Raw genomic sequence first — 15,114 nt, forward strand, 5'->3', positions numbered from 1 at the left:
AACAAATTGCAGCTGAACTATGTCTAGCATATATATGATCCAAGCATGATTCTACTACTTTACCATTAAGTATTTCCTTTCTTGTTATATCATGAATACATTTAGTAAAACCATATTCTGTCATTAAATTTTCGTAGGTAATCACATTGTTATCTTGACTGTTCAACAAATTTATATTTATATCTCCACATAATATTACTTTGGAATTAGTTGGTAGACTATTTAATAAAATATTAAGTTCTGATAAGAATTGTACAGTTTTATCCTTTTTATTAACTTTTGGAGGTCTGTAAATAGAAATGATATGTAACTGCTCACCTGCAATATTCAGCGTTATGTAAACACATTCTGCCGCGCTCATCGCCAGCGCAGGCGTTGTCGAGCTATCTACCTCATGCTGGACTAATCCCGCGCGAGAATACACTAGAACTCCTCCACCGCTTCGCCCCGAACGTGTATAGTAACTTAAATTAAAGCCATCTATTTTATAAAAGGATAATAAACTATAATTTATATTAGATTCTGTTAGTACTATTATATCAATTTTATGTAAATGTCCATGCAGTGAGACGAGTAATTCGTCAAAATGTTTTTTAATTGAACGTATGTTTACATGTAATAAACAAATATCACAATCACTATTAAATCTAGAAGAGTCATAGAAGTCACTTATGTTGCTTACACGAACATAGTTTACTGAATTGTCGACGTGGTCTATGTCACTTAAAGGTGTGAATTTTAATAATAAGGATAAACACGATAATCACTGCATTAAATACCTATTCACTTTGCTAATTCACGAATATCGCTGTCCGATTTCACCCACAAAGCCTTATCGCCCTCTGACTTCTTGACAAGAACTTTACCATTGGTGACCCAGATGTATTTATATAATCCTCGAAGTTCCTTTTTTACATTCCATAATAAGGCTCTAGTCGGTTTGGTCAAGTCTTCATTGACATAAATTCTGCTTCTCAAGGCCCCACCCACGATGTTATAACTCGTCTCTTCCAGTAATTTACGTCTCTGGGACAACCATTGATCACGCGTTCCCGTGCCTATAGTTTTAAACTTCACAATTATAGGCGCGGGCTTGTATCCCGGTTTAGGAGTATACGTGCGGGTCATTGACTCGATGTCCTCGCAGCTGACGTCCATTTTGCGCGCGACCAAGGCCACAATGTCCTTGAGATTTTCGCCCGGTAATTGCTCAATACCAACTATTTCAATATTGTTTTTGCGAGTTGTTTGTTCAATATTTTGTAATTTTTGCTCCAATGCCAAGTTGCACTTTTCAAGATAGGTGCACTTATTATTCGTATTGATCATCATCTTCTCAAGCTTGTTTATTTGCTCCTTAGACACTTCGTGCTCCGCAAGCAGCGTATCGTATTTGTCAGAAAGGACGCTAATACTGTGAATGATGGTGTTCATTTGTTTTTCTAATGAAGGTAGAACAATAAGTGTTTTTTGGATGTCTTTTAACGTTTTACGTACTGTTTTTTCATCTTCCCCTTCTGTTTCATCATCCGTATCATTCTCCTCGCAGTTATAGCAACAAGTTCTGTTCCTTCCTGCCTTGATATCTGCCGCCAATCCCTTAACACAGCTCTTATGAAAAAGTCCTTGACAGGGCCCCTGGCATACGAAATGCGAACCCTTCTTGGATAGCACTTTCTTGCACTTTTGACACTCCATATTTATATTAAAAATACTATATTACAATTTTATACAAATTATGTACTATACCGCAGCCGTCGCGTGCGCAATTTGAATAATCGATACGTGAATAAATCGATGCGTGTGTTCGGCGCGGCGCACTCACCGAGACTGATGATCTTGTCCATTGCGCGCTGAAACCCTACTTAATAATAACACAACTCCCATCAAATCTGTCTTTAAATTTAAATAATTATGTTAACTCTGATAATATATTAAAGGCGTTCAAACAACTTAATTTGAAAAAGTCTGAAGACCATTGGGGTATGTCTGTTAGTATCATAAGTCAAATCATAGATATTATTGCATCTGATCTAGCTTTTATATTTAATGAATGTATTGATGAGGGTATTTTTCCAAATTTAATGAAATGTAGCAAATTGATACCTCTATTCAAAAAAGGGGAGAAAACAGTCCTTGGCAATTATAGACCTATTTCTATATTGCCAGTTTTGAGCAAGGTGTTTGAGAAGATGATGCTTAATCAAATGCAACAATATTTTACAATCAATAACATTTTCCATTCCCAACAATATGGGTTCACTGCCGGGAAGTCCACCACTGATGCGGGAGTAGCACTTGTTACTCAAATCTATGACGCGTGGGAGAGTTCACAGGATTCAGTTGGAGTCTTTTGCGATCTCTCTAAAGCATTTGATTGCGTAGATCATCAGACACTTTTGCGTAAACTTCGTCAATATGGGTTTGACCACAAATCAACTAAACTAATGGCATCCTATTTGACTGATAGGCTTCAAACTGTAGATATTAATGGAGTAAAGTCAAGCGGATCAAGCGTCTCAATGGGTGTTCCTCAGGGCTCAATTTTAGGACCATTCCTCTTCTTGGTATATGTCAATGACCTGCCTTTTATGGTGGAAAAACAGGCGGGTATAGTGCTGTTTGCCGATGACACTTCTTTAATATTTAAATTAGATCGCCATAGCGAAAATGTAAGTTCGGTTAATAATATACTGTCGGCCATATCTATCTGGTTCTCAACCAACAATCTTCTTTTAAATGCTAATAAGACCCAATGCATTAAATTTACCCTTCCAAACGTAAGGCAGGCCAATACTGACATAATACTGGAAGGCCAGAAATTAGAATTTGTTGAAAATACAAAGTTTTTAGGAATCATAATTGATGCAAAGCTACAGTGGGGTGCTCATATTTCTAAACTATCCAATAGACTTAGCTCTGCCGCTTATGCTGTTAGGAGGATCCGACAATTGACAGATGTAGCTACAGCTAGGCTTGTTTATTTTAGCTATTTTTATAGCTTGTTATCTTATGGTTTACTTTTATGGGGTAGCGCGGCTGATATACAAACTATTTTTATAATTCAGAAAAGGGCCGTTCGCGCAATTTACGGCTTAGGACCAAGAGACTCGTTAAGACAACTCTTTAAGAAAATAAACATACCTACAGTAGCGTCCCAGTACATTTTTGATCTTATAATGTATGTTAGGAAAAATACCTCTTTTTTTCAAAAAGTTAGTGCCACAACTGATAGAAATTTACGTAATAAACATAAATTAGTCATGCCGTTTCATAGGCTTAGCAAAGTCAGTAAATCATTTATGGGGAACTGTATACGATTTTATAATAGGTTGCCGGAGTCTGTTCTTGATATGCCCAACCGAAAATTCAAAGAGTATGTAAAGAAAGTACTTTGTGAGAAGGCTTATTATAGGACTGATGATTACCTTAATGATAAAAACATCTGGCTCGAGCTTGGCACAGGAACCTCGTAATTAATTGTAGTTTAATTTGAACTTAAATCAAAATTTCAGTACACTCTGTACATAAATCTTTTTAAAATTGGCAATCCATAAAATATATATATATATTTTTTTTTTTCTTTTTTCAATATTAAATCTCATAAATATATAAATCTCCCGTGAACAATGTATTCTCCCGTCCACATTCTATTCTAAGTATAATTTAATATTGTGAAGTTGACGTTGTTGAAGAAAATGCTGCAGTGCAGTTTGTTACCGCTTCTTCTGCACTGACGCCTTGGAAGCGGCAGTAAACTTAGTTTTTAAGTAATTTATTTGACGTCAACCAAGTTGTAAACCATACGACAATTATTAAGCGATATGGAGGTATCCTATAATAATGAATAAAAATTTTGAATTTGAATTTGAATTTGAATTTGAATTTGACCATTGGAGCGAGGCATACCCGTGGCCACAGTATGTAAGCGAATGTTTTTGTCTTTGCAATAATGAATAAACTGATTGGAGGTAAACCCAGTTCCTGCGTCTGTGATAAGTCTTTTAGGGTTTCCGAATATTTTTGTAATATTTTCTAATTGTTTTATAATGCAAGAACTTTTAGTTGTTCGTACAGCAGAGACAAACACAAATTTTGTAAAGGCATCTACAGTTACCAACAAATATTTATTTTTGTCTTTAGTTTCAATAAAAGGGCCTAAATGATCAAGATGAAGTGTATGGAATGGTTGTGCATACTTTGGCAAGGGGTACAGCTCACCTTCCTTAGGACCGCTTTTGTTCTTATAATAGATGCAGTTAAGGCAGTTTTTTATGTACTTTTTTATAACGTGACGCATTTTAGGAAACCAATACTGATGACCTATTCGTTCAATGGTTTTATCTACTGAAAAATGACCTAAGTCGTCGTGGTTACATCTTATAACTTGCCAAATACATTTTTTTGGGACCACCCAACGTCGACCACGTGATTTATTTATTTATTTATTTATTTAAACTTTATTGCACAAAAAACAAAAATGTACAAAAGGCGGACTTAATGCCGTTTGGCATTCTCTACCAGTCAACCAGCTGACCAAACAGAAAAACACTTTTGGTTGGTGGTGCGATAAAGTGCACATGCATACTGACAAAATACATACATTACAAAAAAATTGCGTAAATACATACAAGATATACATACATAATATACACTAAAAATACATATACATACATAAAATATATAATTAGGATGACCCATCATTAATCTGCCGAAGAAAGAACCCCTTCACAGCATGTTTGAACGCAGAGCGACTAGGAGCTCTCCTAATCATTTCAGGAAGAGCATTCCAGAGCCTTATAGCCTGAACCTGGAAAGATTTCTCCAAAAAAGTAGACCGGAACAGAGGAGTACGCAGAGTCAGGTTGTCTGAAGAGCGAAGAGAACGGGAATGGGTGGAACTCAGAAGCGGGAATTTAGATTTTAAGTAAAGAGGAGAGTGAGCATCATTGAGTAGAGAGTACAACAAACAAAGAATTCTGGCTTTACGACGTTCAGGAATAGGAAGCCATGATAACTGCGAAAAAAGAAGAAATATGATCGTATTTACGGATATTAAAAATAAAGCGAATACAGTTGTTGGCTAATCTGTCGAGTTTAATGAGAAGGACTTGAGTAAGATCGCAGTAACACACGTCGGCATAATCAATAGTAGGAATGACTAAGGATTGGACGAGGGAGATTTTGGTTCTCAGAGGAAGGAAGTTCTTTAGTCTATAAAGAGAACGAAGCATACCAGTTACTCTACGGCAGACCTCAGTGACGTGAGGAACCCAGCTAAAAGTTGAATCGATCTGCAGTCCAAGGTCTTTTACGCTGGGGCAGTAAGGGATCGTAGCATCATTAAATTTAACGGGATTGATAGCCTCGAAATTAATATTACAAATTTGCCGGGAGCTTCCTATAATTATAGCCTGGCATTTACCCGGGTTTACAACCACTCCGTACTTAGTCGACCAGTCTGCAATAATGCTAAGATCCCTGTTAATGAGCGCAACCGAGGAGTCAATACCCTCACAATCGCATGAGTGGTAGAGTTGCAGGTCGTCTGCATATAGATGAAAAGAGGAAGAAAGGAGTAAAGTAAGAGAGTTGATGAAGATGGAGAACAGGAGAGGGGACAATATGCCACCTTGGGGAACGCCAGAAACAAGGTCACGCCAACTTGAGATATTTTGCTCAACACGGACTGCTTGCTGTCGGCCACGAAGATAAGAGGCGAACCAATCGAGGACCACTGGAGAGAGATTAAGGCGAGCAAGTAAAGCAAGGAGAACATCGTAATCTACCGTATTAAAAGCATTGGAGAAATCAATAAGTACAAGGATGGTCACCTTGCCGTGCTCCATGCCATTTCTGATGTCCTCAGTCACCTTCAACAACGCAGTACCCGTGCTGTGTCCCGGGCGGAATCCCGATTGAAATTCACTGAGCAGTCCATTAGAAAGAACAAGAGAGGATAGTTGAGAATTCACTGCTGCTTCAAGAATTTTAGAGAAAAATGGAAGAATAGATATAGGACGATAATGATTTAAGCTGCCAGGATTATTAGTTTTAGGTAGAGGAATCACAAATGCCTTCCGCCATAAGGAAGGGAATACACCTGAACTAAGGGAATAGTTAATGATGTGAGTGAGAGCCGGAAGAATGAAGTCCAAAAGAAGAAGAATCATGCGGAGATTAATTCCATCGATCCCCATGGCTTTTGTTTTTATGGAAAGGACAATTTTTTTTACGTCTTCAATGGTCACTGTAGAAAAGGAAAACGTGTCAGGTAGCAAAGAAGGTAAGGAGTTTAAATAGGAAATCGTTTGCAACCTAGATGAAGGATCCAGAGAAGTAGTGGAAGTAAAATGATCATTTATCTCATCTAGAGAAAAGGAGGAATTGAATACCTTGGAATTACCCTTACCTACACCTTGGCTTTTGAGGAACTTCCACACATCAGCAGGAGAAGAATTCGATATGCTTTCATGGAAATACCGACGTTTCGCGGACCTCACCACACGATTACAAAGATTTCGTGCCCTCTTAAATATATCCCAATTGTCATCAGAACGATCACGTTTAAATTTTAAGAACGCTCGATTACGTTTTGCCATGGCCATGCGCACTCCCCTGGTCATCCACGGACAAGGAGGTCGTTTAATTTTTACACGACGGAATGGAGCATGACGATCAAAAAGAGAAACAATTGAGCTATTAAGAAGGCCAACCTTGGATTCCACGGTATCAGCAGCTAATATGGCATCCCAGTCAGTGCCAGCAGCATCAGTACGCAGCGCTTCAATATCCAGCCCAGCAAAGTTGCGCATTAAAACTGACTTTGCCTTAATCTTAGTGGTGTGAATCCTGTAAGAAGCGTAGATAAGGTCATGTCGAGAAAATGCTGGAGCAGGATGCTGACCATGAAGCATGATGTCCTTCTATAAATTTTACTACCTAGCAGTTCATATTTATCAAAAATATCTTTGTTATTATCAATATCTCCTGATTCTAAAATAGATTTAATTTGTTGTATTTTAGGGTCCTGTAGCTGAACCGTTAGCAACCAGTCTGCTTCAGTTATTGACAATATGATCTCGCTTTCCGATTTTTCTCCGGATGGCACGGGGTTTCTGCTTAGCGCGTCCACGTGCTGCATTCGAGACCCTTCGCGATGAACAATATCATATGAGAATTCTTGAGTAGATAATACCCACCGTGCTACCCGGGGAATAATCTCCTTTTTTGTCAACGCGTACCGGACTGCATTACAGTCAGTAATTATTTTGAAAGGTGATCCTAACAGGTATAGCCTAAACTTTTGCAGGGAACAGACAATGGCCAATAATTCTAATTCAAAAGAATGATACTTTTTTTCGTCTTCCGTTGTCTGCCTGCTATAATAATGCACAGGTTTCTCTCCTTCGTTTGTTACTTGCACAAGTATTCCGGCAATACCATCCCTACTGGCATCCGTATATAAAATGTTTTCCTTGCTCGGATCAAAAATTGACAAAACACTATCCGAAGTCAACTTGACTTTTAGTGATTGGAAAGCTTGTTCTTCGGCAGTGCCCCAAACCCATTCAGTGTCTTTTTTTAATAATTTTGTCAAAGGCGCAGAAATCATGGCGCAATTTTTAATAAACTTTCTAAAATAACTGGTCAAGCCTAGAAATTGGCGGAGTTGGTGCACTGTCTTAGGAGTTGGAAAATTTTTCACAGCGTCTAATTTGGTTTCGTTTGGCATAACACAATCCTGTTTTATTTTATATCCCAAAAACTCTATTTCTGGTTTGAAAAAATGGCATTTCTTTATATTAAGTGTTAACCCGTTGTTTTTGAAAATTTGCAATACCTTTTCTAATAATTTTATATTCTCTTCGACCGTTTTTGTAACTAAATAAACGTCATCCAAATACAAAATAACGTTCTCGAATCTTAAATTGCCCAAAACCTTATTCATCATTTGTTGAAAACAGGATGGTGCATTTGCCAAACCAAACGGAAGCCTCAAAAACTCATAATGCCCGTCCTCAGTAATAAACGCAGTTTTTTCGATAGATTGTTCTTTTTCGCTCATCATAATTTGGTAGTAGCCACTTTTTAAATCCAAGCAAGTAAAATATTTACAGCCCTGCAACCTATCAACCAAATCCTCGATGCGTGGCATCGGGTACTTACATATCCATTACAGTAATTTTATTTAGCTGCTGATAATCAATACAGAGCCTTTTCTCACCATTTTTTTTGCTGACAAGCAACGCAGGACTAGCATACGGAGAATGGCTTTCTCTTATGATATTATTATCCAGCAGCTCATTTACCATTTCGCGTATGACTTTCCTATCCGAATGTGAGGCTCTATAGGGTCTGCATTGAATCGGTTGAGAAGTAATCAAATTAATTACCATTTCATGGTCACGAACTCTGCCTAACTCTTTTACGTTCGTTGCAATGCAATCACTATATTTATGGAGAAGGCTCATTAACTCATTTTGATAATTATTGCAATCGACTTCAAGGTCGGTTAAAAAGTTACAAAATTCAGTAAATGTTTTTGCATAATCGAAATTAAGAACATTCCCTATACGCGAGTACATTAGGTCAGGTCGTTCGGTCACATTACTTCCTATGAGAATCTCACAATCCACTAAATCATCAATAATATAAAGGTCCACATTTTCCAAAGAAACAGAATCAATTTTTAAATTAACAGTTACCTTGTGACAAACTGATTTTACATTTTGTTTTGAAAATCCTTGCAAATGAACGGGGGAGGGTAATTTTATGTACTGTAAAGATTTTGTTTTTGCTAAGGAATCCGATATTAAAGAGCAACTACTACCCGTATCAATAAAAGCTTCGTAATTGAAGTCGTTAATGCACACAGTTTTAACAAACTTGTTTCGTGAGTTTGACATTGACACTGCCTTAGTTTCTTGTTTTTCCGAGTTTAATGCGTTTTGTTTATGATAACACACAGCTTCTAAATGACCGCGTTTGCCACAAAATGCACATTTATTAGATTCACATTGATTCCTTTTTTGATTACCACCACACAAATAACATTTAATGGGTTTACGATACTGTGTTTGGCTAGAGTCATGTTTAGTGGGTATATTTTGGTTTGAAGTCGTCGCGGAAGGCAGGGTAGACGTTGAAGGAGTGGGTGTTTGTGTCATGGACAAGCTAGTTGGTTTATTTATATTATTCATATTTATATTGGTTTGCTTTAATACTTTTGATTTATAAATACGGCCATGTAAAAAGCTAGCTAAGCTATCGCAAGTGGCAAAATTGCTCGCTTCGACTGACGCGCCTAAACTGCTATCACCTAAGTTTCCAATAATTATAGAAATTATATCTTATTCCGAGAATCCTAATGAGAGGCGATCGATTTTGCATTTTTGGTCAAAGTAAAACTCATATAACGACTGATGTTCAGATGGTTTCTTATCTATTATTTCTTATAGTAATTCGAACATGTAACGACGAATTTGAAAACTTGATGCTAATTTATTTTTCCAATCTCCCCATAGCCAAGAAGGCCATTGATTTTCAGTACGTAATAATGAATCATACCAGACTTTTGCCGACCCTTTCAATTTATTTAGAGCTTGATATCGAATCATTTCGTCCGACCATGCAAACGTTTGAGAGTAAGACTGGATAATACTAAGCCATGCATTTATATCATCTTTAAGGGGGTCAAATTCGGGAATTATATTATTCAAAGTGAAATTGTTATTTGAGCTTACAGTTGGGGTATCAGCCTTACGTGATACCCTCTTCCTATGTTTTCGTGGCGGTGACGGAGTCCTGGCACTGCTTGTAGTACTAGAACTCGAAGTAGAGCGTGCCCTTTTCCTAGACTGCCGCTTTTTCTGCTTCCTTCGCCTTTCCATGATGCGCAGGTCACATCACACTTCTGATGTTAGGAAATTATAACACGGGCGATAACTGAGTAAGTAGAACTTTATTAAATCACTATTAATTCAACTATATGACATATTTCGTGAGGAGCAAGTTCACAGTACGAAGTCTGACAAAGCAATGAATCTCGGGCGACTGCGCGGTCACTTCGTTAGCTCGCCACAGTAGCGCCCTCTTCGTAAATCGTCACCGTTGTATTTTTGACTTCCGGCTCGATGCAGTGGCGCCATCTTTTTCAATTTTTCGAAGTCAACAGCCGCCGGATATCACGATTGCCAACAATATATATATATATATATATATATATATATATATATATATATATATATAATCAAAGTTTATGTTTATAGTACCAAGAGACTCACAAGATGAATCATTGTCACTTAAAACTTTAAGTGTGACTATCTATGGTTGTAACACTGGGTTTTTTAAGCTAGATAACTTAATAATAGAAACTGAAGATCCAGTGTATTTGTATTGGTGTGAATTAAGCGGGTTATAGCCGCAGTTTTCAAAAAAAACCAAAATCTTTTAAACTATTTAATAATGAACTAAAGAATTACATAATATTAATTTAAATATTACTACAATGTTAAAATATAACAATACAAGTGAGACCGAACCGATGTGAGGATACGGAATGAGTTCTCTGAAGTTGCCGGGCGGTCGGACGATGGACGTTGCGCAACCCGTTCCCATGCAGCGAAAACGGTGGCCGGAGTACTCGGAACCGCGGGTGCTGCGTCATGACTTCACATAGCTGAAGTGTTCGTGACATCTCCCCCCGTAGAACAGCGACTATTGAAGACTTTGGTCAAGAAAGGAGCTGGATGTTGAGCAGGATCTATTCTGGTGCTATTTATAGTAGCATTCATTTCATGCATTTCATTTTGTCCCAATGCGATAGTGTTAGCAGTCATTGCAATTCGATTGGCACGGTACTTGCGATATATTAGGGCAATAATTAGTGCAGTTGCATCGAGTAACACAGTGTAGATTGGTATCGTAGTATGGTATAACCCATTGTCATTGGTGCTGTTTATAGATATAGGTGGTTGCATAGAGATCTTCGTGCTGACAGCGTGTAGCTCATTGAGATTGATAGAGTTCAGCTTGAATGCAGGTGATGGTTGTAGGCTTGGCAAATCTTCAGGAATGTCGATAATTTTTAGTGCTTGTCCTTTCAGGTGATCATCCGTATTCGTGATTGTAAAATCAGTGGTTGCTAGATAACAACTATGCGGGACGACAGCTAGGTAGCTGCCTTGTAATTCCTTATATAGGTCTTGTCCACAAGATAGATGAACTTTAACAGGGCGCGGAAAGCTAATAGCGTAGTGTCTGTTGTCTAATTCTTCGAATGCTGGTCTTTGAAGTGTGATCATAGTTGGTTTGCAGGTCTCTGATTTCTTCTGAGTAGTTATGAGTTGCTGGATGCAATCCGGGGATGATTGACTTTGCATGTTGTAGTCTTGTTCACAAAGATACCACTTATGGGTCTTCGGACATTCTGTCTCTATGTACCTGAAGTCTTTCTCGTATATTGCTAAGAAATGGCAAGGTGGAACTAGGATTTCAGAGTGATTATTTGGGATAATAGACAATTTATATAAATCATACGTTTCAGAAAGGACAATAGGAAATTTATAGACTATAATAATTTCATTTTGTAAGTAGTAGGATCCGACTTTAATAATGTTATAATATTCTCTCGAATCTATGTCCATAATTCTACATACATACATACATACATAAAATCACGCCTCTTTCCCGGAGGGGTAGGCAGAGACTACCTCTTTCCACTTGCCACGATCTCTGCATACTTCTTTCGCTTCGTCCACATTCATAACTCTCTTCATACAAGCTCGGCGGTTTCGGGTACTTTTGACCTGACCCTTTACCAGGACGTCCTTAATTTGATCAAGATACGTTCGTCTAGGTCTTCCCACTCCGACCTTTCCCTCCACACTCTCCTTGTATATCTGCTTAGTCAACCTGCTTTCATTCATCCTCTCCACATGACCGAACCATCTTAACATACCCTTTTCTATTCCTGTAACTACATCTTCTTTCACATCACAACATTCCCTTATCACGCTGTTCCTTATCCTGTCACTCAATTTCACACCCATCATACTCCTTAACGCTCTCATTTCCACTGCATTTATTCTGCTTTCATGCTTCTTTTGCCATACCCAACTTTCACTCCCATACATAATGTCGGGACCAACACGCCCCTGTGCACAGCCAGTCGAGCCTTTTTGGATAGTTTCTGACTGCTCATAAAGGCATGCAAAGCTCCATTCACCATGTTCCCCGCGTTCACTCTCCTTTCAATATCACTATCATACTTGCCATCTGATGTAAACTTTGATCCTAGATATACAAACTCTTTCACTTGCTCCACTTTTTCTCCTCCAATCAAAATATTACATGCTGTCATTTCTTTCTCCATTTCAAAAACCAGTGTTTTAGTTTTACTTACGTTCACTTTCATTCCTTTCTCTTTTAAAGCTTCATGCATACAGTTTACCATCTCCTGTAACTCCTCCGCTGATGACGCCAGTATAACCTGATCGTCGGCATAGAGCAGACATTTGACGAGTAACTCATTCATCCTTAATCCACTTTTAGACTCTTTCAAATCTGTCAAACAGCTATCCATAAATAGGTTGAACAGCCACGGTGACGCAACACATCCTTGCCTAACGCCTTTCTCAATCTTAAACCACTCAGTGTGCGCTCCGTTTATCCTGACACAAGCACTCGAATCCTCATATAAGGATTTCAGTGCTCGTATCAAGAGACTGCTCACCCCATGCATAGAAAGTGCTGACCACAATTCATTCCTCTCAACTCTGTCATAGGCCTTTTCCAGATCTACGAATGTGCAATAGACTTTTTGACTCTTGGTCAAAAACTTTTCGGCTATGCACCGCAAGGAAAAGACCTGATCAGTACATCCCATTCCCTTTCGAAATCCCGCTTGAGCATCCCATATTTTGTCATCAGTTTCATTCCTGACTCTATTAATCAATACCTTAGCATACAATTTGCCGACGACGCTAAGCAGGCTTATACCACGATAATTTTTGCAGTCCAGCTGTGACCCTTTTCCTTTGTAAAGTGGCACGATAACAGCCTTACACCAATCTTTTGGTACTCGGCCGCTTCTCCAACACAAATTGAAAAGACAGTACAACTGACTAGCTACTACGCCTTTTCCTGCTTTAAGCATCTCGACCGACACTCTATCACACCCAGCAGCCTTTCCCGCTTTCATACTCTTAAGTGCTTCCACAATTTCGAACATTTCAATTTCGCCTTCCATCTCATTCTCTTTTTCTTCGCTATAGCAGAAATCTTTCTTATTTCCTTCCTTTTTTTCAAATAAACTTTCAAAATAGTCCTTCCATATCTTTAGTACACATTCTTCTCCTTTCACAACGCTACCATCCTGGCATCTGATCCTAGTCAGCTCTCTGGTTATAGTATTTCCTCGGGCTGACCTTACGGATTTCCAGAATACTTTCAGATTTGACTGAAAGTCTTCTGATAGCCTTTTATCAAAATCCTCTTTATACTCTTCTTTCTTTCTAATCACAGCTTTCTTAACCAAATCTTTCATTTTCTTATATTCCTTACGTGATTCATTCACATCTTCATCTATAACCTCTTGCATTCTTAAGTTAGCTTTTGCTGCTAACAAATCCAGCCATGCTTTCTTCTTTAATCGCACAAGTTCTTGCACATCTTTACTCATCCACGCATTTTTGTGATTTTTTCCTTTCCTTCTTCTACTTTCACCACACACTTCAACAGCTACTTTCACAATTCTTTCTTTAAATTCCTTCCATCCATCTTCAATATCGCTCATTTCCTCTAAATCTTCAAATTCAAATTTCATATAAATTCAATCCATAATTCTACTAGATCCATATAAATTCCGTAATTTATCTATTAGTTCATGTAAAGATTTTAGACTTAAAATAGAGTGGTGCATGGTGCGGGCTCTTATAAAAGCTAAAACGTTTTGCAACTTAACTAGCTCTTGTGCAATATAATCAACGTTATCTCCTAAAATAAGAAACATTTGTGCTAGATGTGCATATTTAACTAAATCGTTATCCCTAGTGGCATCCGATTGACTAATCTTAGAAAAAAGTTCGTCTATCCTATTCTGATTACTAGTTATACTGTCTATTATTTTACCATAACGGGCCATCCAGTCCTTAGTAAGGCTGTCATGACTATTGTATTCCATAGCAATTTTATTCTCATTGTCTTCTAGAACTTTAATAGCTTTGTTATATCGTAAAGCATCAGTATAATCTAAGTTACCGGTGATGCTTTTCACCACAGATCCAAGCCCATCAATTAGTCCTCTTTTTACGCGGTTAGTTTCAAATGTTTCTAACTGATCAGAGACACTTTGAAGCTTATTTCTTAAATAAATGACATGAGGCTAAAATAACGATAGGGTTTTGTTATTTAGTTCAGGACTCATACTAGTTATCTGACTCTTTACTGAATTTACTTTTTCTTGTAATTCTAGAAGATTTATGCTCTGAATAAAAGAATGATGATGAGATGTTAGCTTAGTGGGACCCAACTTGAAGGGCAGTATACCGGGGCTACCTCCGAGGTTTTCAAGTTTTATCTCCTGTGTGAGGGCTGTGCGAAGAAGAAGCACCTGAAGCATCAGGAGGATCCTGCAACAAATTTGCACTCCTTGGTACTCTTTTCAATCTAGATTTAGCAACGGGACCACTTTTCTTACGGGTATATATATGAATAGGAAGATTAGTCATGACTTTGTCAAGTGTATAGCGTGGGGCCAGTTTTTGTCTAGACGCCATCGGATTTTTCACAAAAATCTGCTGGTCTGGGGAATAATTGACTTCTGCTTCACGGGATTTATTATGTCTATTAGTTATCTCTGCGCGAGATGAGACACCAGCTTCATGAATTAAATCATAGACTATCTTCATTCTATTCTTATGATTGGTAATGTATTGTTGTAACAAATGAGCAGATAGATCGATGTTAATAGGGTCTCGAGGGTCAAAGTGCCCAGTGATTAACTCTATTGGTTTACATTTAGTAAAACTATGTATACTATGGTTGTAACCTAGAAGGGCGTATGGCATTAAATTAATAGTAGATTCATTATTATGCTGGATTTTTAAAATA

The 15,114-nt window shown here is 37.9% G+C and overlaps 1 pseudogene; it reads right to left on the bottom strand.

Annotated features, from left to right (window-relative positions):
• Window positions 1–783: 783 nt before the first annotated feature.
• On the bottom strand, window positions 784–9,893 carry LOC132904047 (uncharacterized; annotated as a pseudogene).
• Window positions 9,894–15,114: the final 5,221 nt, after the last annotated feature.

The sequence above is a fragment of the Amyelois transitella genome, chromosome W (assembly GCF_032362555.1).
Source record: "Amyelois transitella isolate CPQ chromosome W, ilAmyTran1.1, whole genome shotgun sequence".
NCBI lineage: Eukaryota > Metazoa > Arthropoda > Insecta > Lepidoptera > Pyralidae > Amyelois > Amyelois transitella.